This window comes from Apis florea, unplaced genomic scaffold, assembly GCF_048593485.1.
Source record: "Apis florea isolate Af1SG1 unplaced genomic scaffold, ASM4859348v1 contig_2835_pilon, whole genome shotgun sequence".
Taxonomy (NCBI): Eukaryota; Metazoa; Arthropoda; class Insecta; order Hymenoptera; family Apidae; genus Apis; species Apis florea.
The window spans coordinates 1,036,088-1,049,268 of record NW_028256652.1 but is presented as its reverse complement, the minus strand read 5'-3'; the positions used below and the strand labels follow the sequence as shown (position 1 = coordinate 1,049,268).

The 13,181-nt window shown below is 26.7% G+C and overlaps 1 protein-coding gene and 1 long non-coding RNA gene across 14 annotated transcripts in view; one reads left to right on the top strand and one right to left on the bottom strand.

Annotated features, from left to right (window-relative positions):
- LOC100869740 (dual specificity calcium/calmodulin-dependent 3',5'-cyclic nucleotide phosphodiesterase 1) overlaps positions 1-13,181 on the bottom strand; it is a 192,521-nt gene that overhangs the window by 60,348 nt on the left and 118,992 nt on the right. The window lies entirely within an intron of this gene.
- On the top strand, positions 9,131-10,195 carry LOC147657807 (uncharacterized). The gene is made up of 3 exons (XR_015291791.1): positions 9,131-9,258; positions 9,331-9,586; positions 9,937-10,195. It is a non-coding gene; the product is annotated as an uncharacterized LOC147657807 (long non-coding RNA).

Here is a 13,181-nt window from a genome sequence, read left to right as displayed (position 1 = left end):
AATTATAAAGAATAAATTTATATTAAATGTATAAAGAACAAGAACTACTTATAATTTTTCTATATGCATATACTATATATTTAATTTCTTTGATATCTCTCTACTCTATTAGTACTCTATGTAGTAAATTTCAACTATACTACTTTTATCATAATCGTGACAAAATATTATCTTACCTTTACGCAGAATGGTTTTCATAATAAAAAGAAAAATTAGCTCCATTCGTAACGAGTGGAGCTGGAAAATTTATCCACGAACAGGCGATTAACAACTCAATGATTATATTCTCAAAGTATATTTATCCGTGGCTCGATTTACTCCTCTCTTGACAAGAACGGATGGCGAAATTAATCAATGAATTTAATTACGTTGACGCTAATTAATACCCCGTAAAACTCTTCCGTGGGTTCCAGAAACTGTTCCTGGTCTTCAGAGAATACGGTAATTATGACCGTGTGTAATTAAACAATAACGCAACAAATAGCCAAAGAAAAGTTGGGAAAATTTACTTCGTGGCAAATTTAAAAATTCGAATAATTTCATCATTTTCTCATGGAGGAATCACAAAATGATATTTATATGCTGTGTTGATATGTGATGAATTAAAAAAAAAAATATTAATTTATACCACTTTTATGTAGAGTAAAGATTCTCAAATGATATCAATAATGTTTTTGAAATTTGAAGAAAATTAAGTTTGAAAGCTCCAATGATTTGGTTATTACTTTTTTTTTTTGGAGGAATTACGAAATGGTATTAATCATTAATGAAATATTAATTTATGTTAATTAAATAATAATATTGAAAGGAGGAGATCTATTTTATGAAGACGTTATAAATTGATACAAAGTAAAATGACTCTTGACAAAGTTCGGATAAAAGCTTAATTAAAATTTGGATAATGAGACATTATATAAAATTTCATTTATATAAGTTCCACTGTAAGCACAAGTTATGATTTGAAAATACAATCGTTGAAAATAATTTGAATAATAATAAAAGCACAAGTAAAAAATTAAAACTATTTTGCATAATTGATTCAATTAAGCAAAATTAAAATAATAAGTTGTTTATTTATTAATATTATGTGTAATTTACGTGTTAATTTATACGTTATTAATTGTCAATCAATGCAATTTTTCTACTGATAAATGTGAAATTTTATAAGAATCGAGGACATGTCACGTGTGTGATACAATTATTCCTTTTTTCTTATGGATAATAACACGTTGTTACCGTTTCGGTTTTATATTAACAAGAGCTTGAGGGCACAGAATATGAAATCATCGACACGGATTAACCAGTTTTTACGATTTTTACTTTTTACAAGCTACAAAAGAATAAGATTACTTAATACAAGTTGATATTTAGAAAACGAATCTCTTATTTGGATCATATACAGATACAGATTCTCGTTGAATTCGCAATATTATTATTGCAATATAATTTTTTAATGTTAAATACTAATTATTTTCAATTGATTAATTTGAATTTGATATTTCTTTATAATTAATGAGAATATGATATAACGTATACTGAATGAATTAGTAAGAAGTAATATCTAAAATATCGTTTCTTATTAATCGTATTAAAAAATAAATGAATTGTATTCAGATTTTATGCGATTTTAAAGATTAAAATCAATGCAAGATCATCACTTGTCGGTTTCTTTTTATTCATCATTCTATCAACAACAATGAGATACTAAAAAAAAAAAAAAAAAAAAAAAAATATATATATTGAAAAAAGAAAGATTATTTTGATATCACAAAAAAAAGTAAGATATAAAATAATCAGATTACATCTATCTAATGCAATACTACATAATTATTATTTACAAAATATTTTCGATGTAATCTATAGAAAATAAAATTATGATTATTATTATTAATATAGATAAGTATTTTTATTGACTCATTTTACATATATATATATATATATATAATATTTATGTCGATAAAGCGTATAATTTTTTTTTTTTTAACTTATATAATCGTTATCATAATTGCGAGTTTCGCGCGAAAGAACTTGCAAATTTTATAAAATGCACACTTGTGAAATCGTTATGTAAAAAAAACAGAGACCAACATTTTTCGAACGAATTGCGACAATATAAAATTTCTTGCAGCCTCGCATATTGAAAAAGTACCGACGACTTATTTTGCATCGAAGTAATCCGCACATTTTCTGTTCATATTGAAAGAAGAAAATGAAAAAAAATATTACCTCGAATAAAGTTTATTTACAATGTTGCGAAAAGAATAATGAATATACTGTCAAACTTTCAAGAATATAAAATTTTGAGAAAATTTTTAGAAAGAAAACTTCAAGTTGCAGGAAATGAAAGTCTGCAAATAAATGAGATGGAGATGGATTATCATGATGAATAAAACATACGTATCTCAAAAGGAATAATAATTGTTGATCTCACAGATGGAAAAACGGTGTATTTTTTCTTGAAAATGGAATAAATATAGAAAATTTTACATGATTTATTTTTAAAAACTCTATTATTAACTTCTATGCTATTTTATAAATATATACGAAATGTATTTTGAAAGGGTTAAAAATTGAATGAATTTTCATTCATGAAAATATTTCAACAAAGGTAATTTGAACATACAACAATAGTTATTATTATTGATAATTTATTATTGAAAATTGATAAAGTTATTAATATCAAAATGCAATTTGAAAAGACATTCAAAATGAATGTAAAGATATTATCAAAGCTGCAAATTTCGACAAGAATAAAATAACAAAAAAAGAATAAGCACAATAAAATATAATTTTCTAAGATTTTATTGAAGAAGAGATCAAGATGGTATCAAAATAGAATTCAAGAAGAATGTTTGAAAGTACAACTACTTGAAAGAAAAATGAATAAGAAAGTAAAAGAAGAAAGGACAAAATATTTGAAAGCACAAGTACTTGAAACAAAAATGAGCAAGAAAGTAAAAGAAGAAAGGATGAAATGTGTCACTTTTTGTCCAACTAGTCTATATTCACTAGTGTGCTATTTTCGTGGTATGAATTATGCATTGACTTTAAGATATCAATGCTATCTGAATAGAGTCGGTTTGTTACGTATTGCAATAGTTTATCAATGATTCGATACCGTGTACCATAATTCCTTAATTGTATCTTTATTCGAATCAATCATTAATGATGAATCGCATAATATAAACATTCTTGGAAACGCTGAATTCAATTTGTTGAATCAATGAACAAGTACTTATATGATGTGCATAACAAGCTTCGTAACCAATCTCTCATCATCATTTAAAAGAGATTTAGCTGAATCATTTAAAGTTTCGACTCGCACATTTGCATGAAGATATTCAAATTAACAAATTTAGCAACAAATTCAATTATATTGTGTTTGAAACGACTAAAGTCTTTTATGTGGAAACTTCGACGAACTTCGACTTGTGTATGATTAGATTGGAAATAATTATGCGAATATCAATTTTATGGAATGAAGAGAGAGATAAGGTAAAGTTGTTATTATTTGCAAGTTGTTATTTAATCATCTGAATTTATTTTTGTTATTTGTAGATGGTAAAATGCGATAAAAGTTAATATTTCATAGTATTAGATGATTTAAAATTTATATACTTATATTGTTAAGATTTTCTTCTAAATTGATTATCATTTTACCATGTAAGTATTTTATTATTTTGTCGTTATACCGATAACAAATGCATTATTTTCAAAATAATTATTGTATATCTACATTTAAAATATGTATATCTATATTTAAAATATGTTTCGCAATTATACACGAAACACAGTCGATATACAATTTATTAATAGTATATCATAGCTTTGAAACGTCTATTTTAAAGGTCGAAAAAAAAAAACATGGTAAAAAACATGTGAAGGCTTATTTATTAAGTTATTAACAATTTAAATTTGCGTTAAATGAAGCAAGTAATTTTTTTTATTTAAAAATTTCAATTGCTCATAACTCAACAAATAAGCTTCAACAAATATTTTTAGACTAACCTTTACATTTTGATTTTTAGAATCGATTCTCCACAATATATTCTATTAACATCCTGTAGACATTCTTCATATTGAAAATAAATTGAGCAATTAACTCAAGACAAAAGCAACATAATTAAGATTACGTTGAATGATTAAAAACTTGAATGTTGAACAAAACATTCTTTCCTAAAGAAGAGAATAAAGAGCGAAGTCTTTTTTTCAAAAGTGAAATATAACTAGTAAGAAAGATAATCAAAAGTAACGTGGTAGTTCGAGGGATTGTTTTACAGTTCGGCCAACATCTTTTTTCTTTCTTTCTTTGAAAAGATTTTTGCAAGGCGAAAGCAAGTAAAAGGTAAGTAGAAGGTAATTCTCTTGGGGACCGATAAAAGGAAGTTAGTTACGCCACGTTTCTACGATTCCATCCAATTTCTACATACGAACCGGGTATATTCTTCGTATTTCTTTGCTCTCGTATCCAGGGAAAGGAAGCGTTTTCATTGAAAACCAACTTCGGATCGTGTGTCGGCTTTTTTTATTCTTCCCTTTTTTTTTCCTTTTTTTCCTTTATCCGATCAAGGAACGCGTCATTACTTTTGAAGCTTGAAGATCGAAATGATGAATTATGACGGAAAAGTTTGTTGAATAGTTTGAAATTTAAATATATTCGTTTTTTTAAGGTTTGGTTATATTTGAGACACTTTTCCTATTGAAATATTGAAATTAAAATAGAAAATTTATTGAAATTTAGATATTTAAAGTGTTTTTAAATTGTTAAATTTCGGCAAGTTTTTGTATATCTTAATTCTAATATTTAATAAATATTTAATAATTATAAAAGTAATAATTTTCATTTAATGTTTGCGAGAAGCACAAATTTCTTACTAATCTCTTTTTATTGTAAAAACGTTTCGAATAATACAAAAATTGAAAAAGAGGCATGATAAAATTAAATTATAAGAGATTATTATTTGATTAAAAACATATTTAATAAAATATATTCTTTTTTTAGATAATATTTATAAATATAAAAACAATAATTTATCAATTGATGAAAGGACTTGACAAATTACATGTTATAAATTTCTCTTTTACATCAAATAATTTCTGGATACAATTTCCACTCCAGGATACAATTTAATTAAATTTCATTCAAACCTTTAAATCTTAAATGTTGAAGATTGCGAGTGTTTCCACAGCTACAATTTCTACAATGTTTACAATGTTTCACAAAAAGATTACACATTGTTCTAACACAACAAGTAACAAGGACAACACTCGCGTGTGCAACGATCTGTTATAAGTTCAAAGCATAGTTCGATGCATAAGAGCTTCCCAAAAAAGGAACAGCACGAAAGGTATCTGGCTGCAGAAGAATAGTAACGAACGAAATCCCAGTAACATGGTCGATCGCGATGCGAACGATGCAAGGCACGTAGAATCCTCTTCCAAATTTAGTCGTTGCTCGTCAATGTGTTCGTTTTGTTGGCCGATCAGAGTTCGAAACTTGTGCACAACCAGCCAACGGAAGCTCTTTCACACTGGTTTCCCGCTAAATAACGTTACGTTTTTCTTTCACGTTTCAAAAACCGCGGAACTCGCCTCGTTTGTCTTCGATGACACGGCCACTATACGGAACGGAAACGGATGTAACGGCGCGTGAAAACGATCGATCGACACGATTTCGTGTGAAAAATCGAAGTATTAAGAATTCGATGGAACAGTGTTTGTATCATGATGACTTGAAAATTTGAAAACATAGTGAAAACGTGATTGCATTATTAAATAAGAACGATAGATTTCTTCAAGGAAATTTTTAATCTTGAGAAAGAATTACAAGGAATTTTTTCCCTTCTTTTCTGGAATGAATGAATGATTGATTGAATCGAATATAATTAAGACTTTAATAATTGTATATAATATTAATTGAATTTAAATAACGAAAATAATCTTTTAAGAAAAGTTATAAATAGATTTTGTATCTTATGAACTTCTGCAATTATACGTCATTCAATGTATTTGATAAACAAATATATATATACAGCATTATTGTAATTAAAATTTATAATAAGTGAATAGGTGCCATTTATAAGTATTTGTATAATATTGCAAACTTTACGATTCATTCGAATATTCGATTTTCTCGAGTGTAAATTCGTAAAACATGGATCGAAAATAATTGGAAAATCTTGTTTCAAAATCACGTTAAGAATCTTAAAAGCGATCACAAACATCAGGGGGATAACTCGATTCAAGTTAAGCGGACCAACAGGATCATTCCCTTCGACCATTTCTTGCACGGCTGCGGGCTTTATGAGTTCACTGTTCGTAATACTTTCCTCTCGAATCGCAAACAGTTCAGAACTAGTTTCAAGATTTTATCATACGTCAAAAGACGTAGGCGACTAACGTGTACTGCCATCAGTGAGAATATTTTGCTTGCAATTTCTCTTGAGGAACTACAATGTGGAAAATATTCGACGAAAATTCTTTGACATTTAACGAATTGTCGTGAATACTATTTCACATTTTGTTTAACAGAAAAAAAACTAGTCTGTTTTCAAGAAATCTTTCTCAATAAGCAAAGAAGCTAAAACCTATATTTCAAATTGTCAAACACAAGACAATGTTATTCAGCCTGAGATATCAAGATGTCGAGAACAAATTATGTAATATACGTGTTACCAAAAACAATAGTAAAAGTATATACAATTTCTTAAATACATTATAGATTAGTAAAAAAAAATAATCAAATAAATCAATATCATTTTACACAATATTAAAATACCAAAACTTTAATTATACAAATTGCCATTATCAAGAAATTTGTTAATATCAGAAAAGTATATCAAAATATTAATAATATAAATTATAAATTATCAAAATTATAAGTTACCAATATCAAAAATATTCGTAATTTTAAACATTTTTTAGAAACATTAAAATTAAAAAGTTCGATTGTGAAGGTATTAACGTTTTTTGCATTGAAATTATTTACATAAATATAATACGAAGACTAGAAATAAAAATACGAACACTAATCGTATAATCAAACACCAATCGTATTATATAAAAGAACACACGACATTCTAAATAAATTATAGATCAAACATAAATCGATACTATTCACATTTGAGGAGACAAAATGGCGCGAGACTCCAGTCTTCAGTCTCCGCAATATTCAGTGTTATTCAATTAACGAGTGAAGCGTGAAGATGGATGGGCGGACATCACAATGGGCATCGGTAAATTGGCATCCGCGTTATTTCTGTAATAATAAAGAGGCATCGAACCGAAGATAGATGCGCACGGACGATGCTCCTCCTCGAAAACAGAATCCAGCTTGATTCAGATCGGGGTCAAACGATCGGTCGCCATTGGACCGAACTACTTGTAAGTTATTTTCAGTCTAGACGAAACAAATCTGGACGCGATTCCTATCCATCATTGATTCGTTGGATATCGTTTTATAACGTATCCTACTAGAGTTTAAATTGGCAAGCAGATTTTTGAAAGGATCGAGGATTGGATTAGAATGAATATTTAACACGTACGTATATGTGCGTTATGTTATTTTTACATGAACGTGTTGATGAATATGTTCTATCATTTTCTAAACGTAAATGACTATTTAATTAAGTATAGTAACTTTTCAAATAGAATAATATAAGAAAAATTTAAATTTTATCTTTCCTTTTTTTTTATTTTCTTTAGATAGCATTATGTTCAGCACATTATCACGAAATAAATTATTTTTTTTCAATTGAAAGAAAAAAAAATAATAGATATTCATTACGTGTAATTATTTTTCTTAATGATAAACGAAAATTCAAAGTTGAAAAGATTTGACAGTAGTGATCTAGTTAATTGATCATTTCTGTTTAATGTTACAAAGGGTGTGTCTAATTGACACTTTCAAACAACGTAATCTGAAATTAGAACAATTAAATTAATTAGAGCAATATAGCCTGGAAACAAGGTAATATCGATTCACCCATGTAATAAACTCACGAAGAGATACTCAATGATCACTATTTAATCAGCACTCCATCTTGACAATCAGTCAATCTTCGTTCAATCGATCCATACCCTTCGAATTAAATCTTCTTCTCTCTTATCAATCACTGTCTACAATGTCATTCAATCACTAAACAAGTTTATATAGTAAATATATAGATTTATTGTGAAATTCGAAATGATTCTCTAATGTTTTTCAATTTTATATTTAATATTTTTCAATCCAGGCATTCAAATAATAGCCACTTTAATTAAAACATAAAATTTATTAATTTTCTATTTAAAGATTTTCAAATCGAATTAAATTATCGTCATTCGTCATATTTATTATTGAATTATATTCCAAATTTACAAATTTATTGAAACAAAAAATTATTAAAACAGAAATTAGATAATATATTTCATGAAATAATAAATTTTTATTTTGGATACGAATAATAATATTATTTGTAATATAAATTGTAAATGATTAAATGATTAAGAAAGAAATAATTGATTTACGCGTGAAATCTATTTAACACGAAATTTATAGTTTTTCAATGCGCAATTTCATAATTAATAACAATCACGCAACTTTATAATTTGATTTGAAATGCTGTACAAAGCTGTACGTTTCAATTGTCAAGTAATTAAGAGAGAAATTACTGAAACTAGATTAGGGATTCATATTATGCTTTGTTGCTTTTGCAATGATATATGCATCAGAGTATATTTGAAATCTATTTATTAATTATTCAAACGAATTTTCACTATAATACCGTTGAAATTAATGAGCTTTATGAATACTATTTTTTTTTCTAATAATAATTTTTTTTTTTTTTAGATATACTTCATACCAACAACCAACTCTATCAAAATATTAAAATATTTGGAAAATTTTCAATAATTATGATTTCAAAATATCACAATAATATACCAACAATAATCCATAAATAAAAAGGGAAAACAATCCATCAAAATCTTATTTTCTTGATCAAAAAAACTCGATGTATTCAAGTGCTCTTGCTTGCATGTTTCAAGCCATTAAGAAGTATATGTGCATACGTAATTCAAAAATAGAAGGAAAAAGGAGAAACACTAAACAAGAAAGGGGAACATAATACTATTGGAGGAAGGAAATTTGGTAAACTTCCACAACGTAAGGCACGCCCTCTATGCGCGTAAAAGTACATATTCTGAAGCGAATATCATTCTTTTCGTTGGAGAGCATCTTCATATATATATATATATACTATACACAATGTACAACAAGTACGTCCACAGGGGCAAGGACGAAGGAAGATTACAGGACTAGCTTTTTCTGTAACTTCCTCCTTTCTATAGGTTTCCTTCTCATCTTTTTCTCCCTCGACTTTTTCACCGGCTTCTGTCGACATCTCGATCCACACCTCGACTCACGAGAAATGGAATATTATTTTGTATTGGGCCAAAATTTCATGGATGCGACGAGATTAAAACAAATATCCAGAGCAATGAAGTTTCGTTGGTGTCATCGCTTTTGTGGAAATCGAGTTTGAAATTTACCAATTACTCTGCGTGGCTCAAAAAAATCTTGTGGAACAATAAAAGGACAGAGAGGGTAAGTACTATTCATCGGTAAATAATTTTCAAATGCGAGACTTCCGATCGATAGACTAGGTTTTTTTAATTTTAAAATCGTTTAAAATTATCAATTAATTCGAAATGATCAATTAAATACGGATTTTTTTCATGGAACTTTTTGTGATGATCAGGTTTATTCTCGAATGGATAGAAACATGATCATTGCAAATAAAGTTTTTTTCGAAATTGTATTTAAATAAAGAAATAAGAAATAGTTTAAAAAAGAATAGTTATAAAATGTAACTTTTTCATTTAACGATTTGTTTTTCAACTTAATTTCATTCACTTTCGATATTTTGACATTTGATTTTCTTCTTATTATTTTAGCACATATACCCTATATAGCCGGGTATCCGTGAAATTGGAGTTCACCTTCTCACCCTCTCGTATCCTTAATTAATTTATAGAAACGTTAGCTGTGCGCTTTTCGCTTCGGGATATACGATGGGGTTTATATGTAATTTGTGCTTCCGAATCTACCTTTAAAATCTACCTTTATCTTGGCTTTGTTGAAAAATTAGTAGAAGTATGTAAATACTCTATATTGGTAGATATTTGATTTATTTTTAATAGAAAATAAAATGAACACGTGGATTGATAAAGTTATACATGATAATATGATATACTTGTGTAAGTTTATAATAAGTAAAAGCATGAAGAACATTTGTGAAAAGTTATTAAAAATTTCCAACAGATAATTTGTTTGAAATAAGTTAGATTTTGCAAATTTGTTGTCTTCCAAGAAGAATTGCAGCTTCTAGTACATGCTTCCTACGATATAACTTTGAAGATATTAAAAATGCATGCAACTCGAAGAAAAGTTGTTTCAATACAATTGATATTAAAAAATTAAATTGAAAATTATAAATATACTATATCTAAATAATACTACTCCCAATTGTTAAAGTATTATTTAATAATTAATTTACAAACATAATGAAAATAAATATAAAAAGTCTTGAATTTTTGAAAGCTTAGAAAATGATTTGAGAAAGAGAAAGTGGATTCAAAAGTATTTAACGATAAAGTAATAGTAGATATCTGAAGAAATGTAAAATAAATATCAATATAATAGAAGTGAACGTAAATATTGATATCAAAAATAAATTTTTAAACATCTAATAAATTATATAATTATATAAAAGTTTCAGAAAATTAAAATATGCAACTGAATCTTAAATGAATCAAAAAATAAAGAAAATATCTTTTCGATTTTATATTTAAAAATATTACTTTAATAATGAAATATGGGAAAAATAACATGTTTATTTCTAAAATTACTTTTTTGCAAATTTAAAAGGCTTGCATGTAGCCAAGTCTTGAATCGAATTTGAAATATTGATGACAGAAGAAGTTGGGGCTTGAAAAATACGTCTCTGAACTGAAACATCTCACGACTTGAATTTATTCGGAGCATTGGCAATCTGAGGAATCGAGTTCCTGGTAATTTTACGTTGCACGCGGTCCGATAATGAGATTCGATTTGTCGAAGAGTTAAGGGAAATTAAACTGAATTGAATACGCAAAGGAATTATCGCGTAACGTGAAAATTAGTCAAAGATTCGTGGAAAAATTGTTGTTAATTCTTGATTATTAGCAAGGTAAGTGTTCCAATAAATGTCTATGATCTATTGTCATTTTATTTTATTCAATAGGGAATTATGTACGAAATAATTTTATGATAAAATAGAAATTTATATAATAATATAATAATTTAGAATACATATACAGATTTTAAAAATGAAAATGTTATTTCATTAAATAAAATCATATATTATATTTATAACAAATCTTTATCAAATAAATATTTAAATATGATGGAAATGTTAAAAATTACGTTAAAAATTATATATATATAATCAATATTTTTCAAATTATGGAAATAAGGTATACGATTTTTCTGTATATATGACAAACAAATAAGAAACAATTGAATTTGCAATATTAATGATACGAAATATTTTAGGCGAATAAGGAATCAATATTATGGAAATATCAAACTGGCCACATTTTCAATCAGAAATTAGCATGTGTAGCTCGAAGCATAAGAGTGTAAACGATTCGATAAACGAAAATTGCAGGATGAAGTTATCAGTGCAATTACGGTATAATAGAATAATTTAACAAACTAACGAGCGAAATTGCTATACCTAATGCATTTTTTAGCGATGGTTACGATACCGACAAAATTATACTTAAGTTAGTGAACATAGATACGCTTACAGAATTAGCATTATATTTGCGATAGTTATATCTCGATCGTATTTAACGATCGTAATCTTTTAACTATTGTATATATTGCATTATATATATATAATGCAAACGATTTTCAGGTAAGTGTAGTACAAGTACAACATAAATTGCTCGAATTTGTAAAATTGTAAAATAGTATAATTTGATCCATTCAGAGAATTTCAATTTTATATAAGAGGAAAAAATTTGATTGTTCGAATTATATTATGTTCTATGATAAAAATATAGATAAAAATTTTGTGTCAAAGTAACATTTTCTTCATTTTTATCGATCATTTTACTCAAACAGGAATGTTAAAAGAAGGGCCAGCTAATAATAATAATTGTGAAATGAAATAATTCTTAAAAAATTTCATCAAAATTCAATTGAAAAAATTATTGAATAATTTTTGAATAAATGATATTTATATACGTGAATTTAATAATATACAATTGAAACAATTTTCGAATAATTTTTAAATAAATGATATCAAATAATTCCATATGCATCAACTTAACAATATAATTTCAAATTATTATATGCAATCATATAATATATTCAAATAAGAAAAAATTGTTTTAAATATTTACAATCATTATACGATATTATATTGAAAATGATATATTTTATAACGTATCATCTTATCATACGAATTTTACGATTTCATCCATGCGAGCAATATGTATATTATCAAATTCATCCAACACGAGCAATGAGTTATGATGCAGTCGTGACTTTAGAAATTGCGCACCGATGTAATTTCCTTTCTTTTTTCTTCTGAACAAAGCAATATCTAGAGAATGTTTTCTCGTCGTGTATTTCGTTGCAAGATATTTTACCACTGGTTTCTTTTATTTTGCCGAGAATCGAGATAGTAGGAAGTGTTACGGTAATTTACATGCGGTTTCGCAATTTTCTTTCTTTAATACCTTTTTTTACCATCTATTGCATTTATCGTCAAGTGATGAAACTTGAGGGTTCATTTATTGGGCTTAATGATTATTTTTTATTATTATCATTTGAATAATGAATCATAATTGAATAATAAAATTAGAGATGAGTCGATCTCTTAGGACCACGAAACTCGAATCCAAATCTTTATGAGATTTAGAAAATTTAAAAAATTCAAAATACTTATTTCTTTTCTCCTCATCTTTTTTTTTTAGGATCTTAAAAATGTTAGTATTTAACATTTTTCAAACTTCAGATTCATAGTAACAAATGCCAATAGTAACAATAATCATCTTTTTATTTTGCATGAAATAAAATTTTTTAAAAATTCGAAATTCGAAAAAAAATCGAGAATTTTAAATTTTTTGAGTTATGAATACGATTCTAA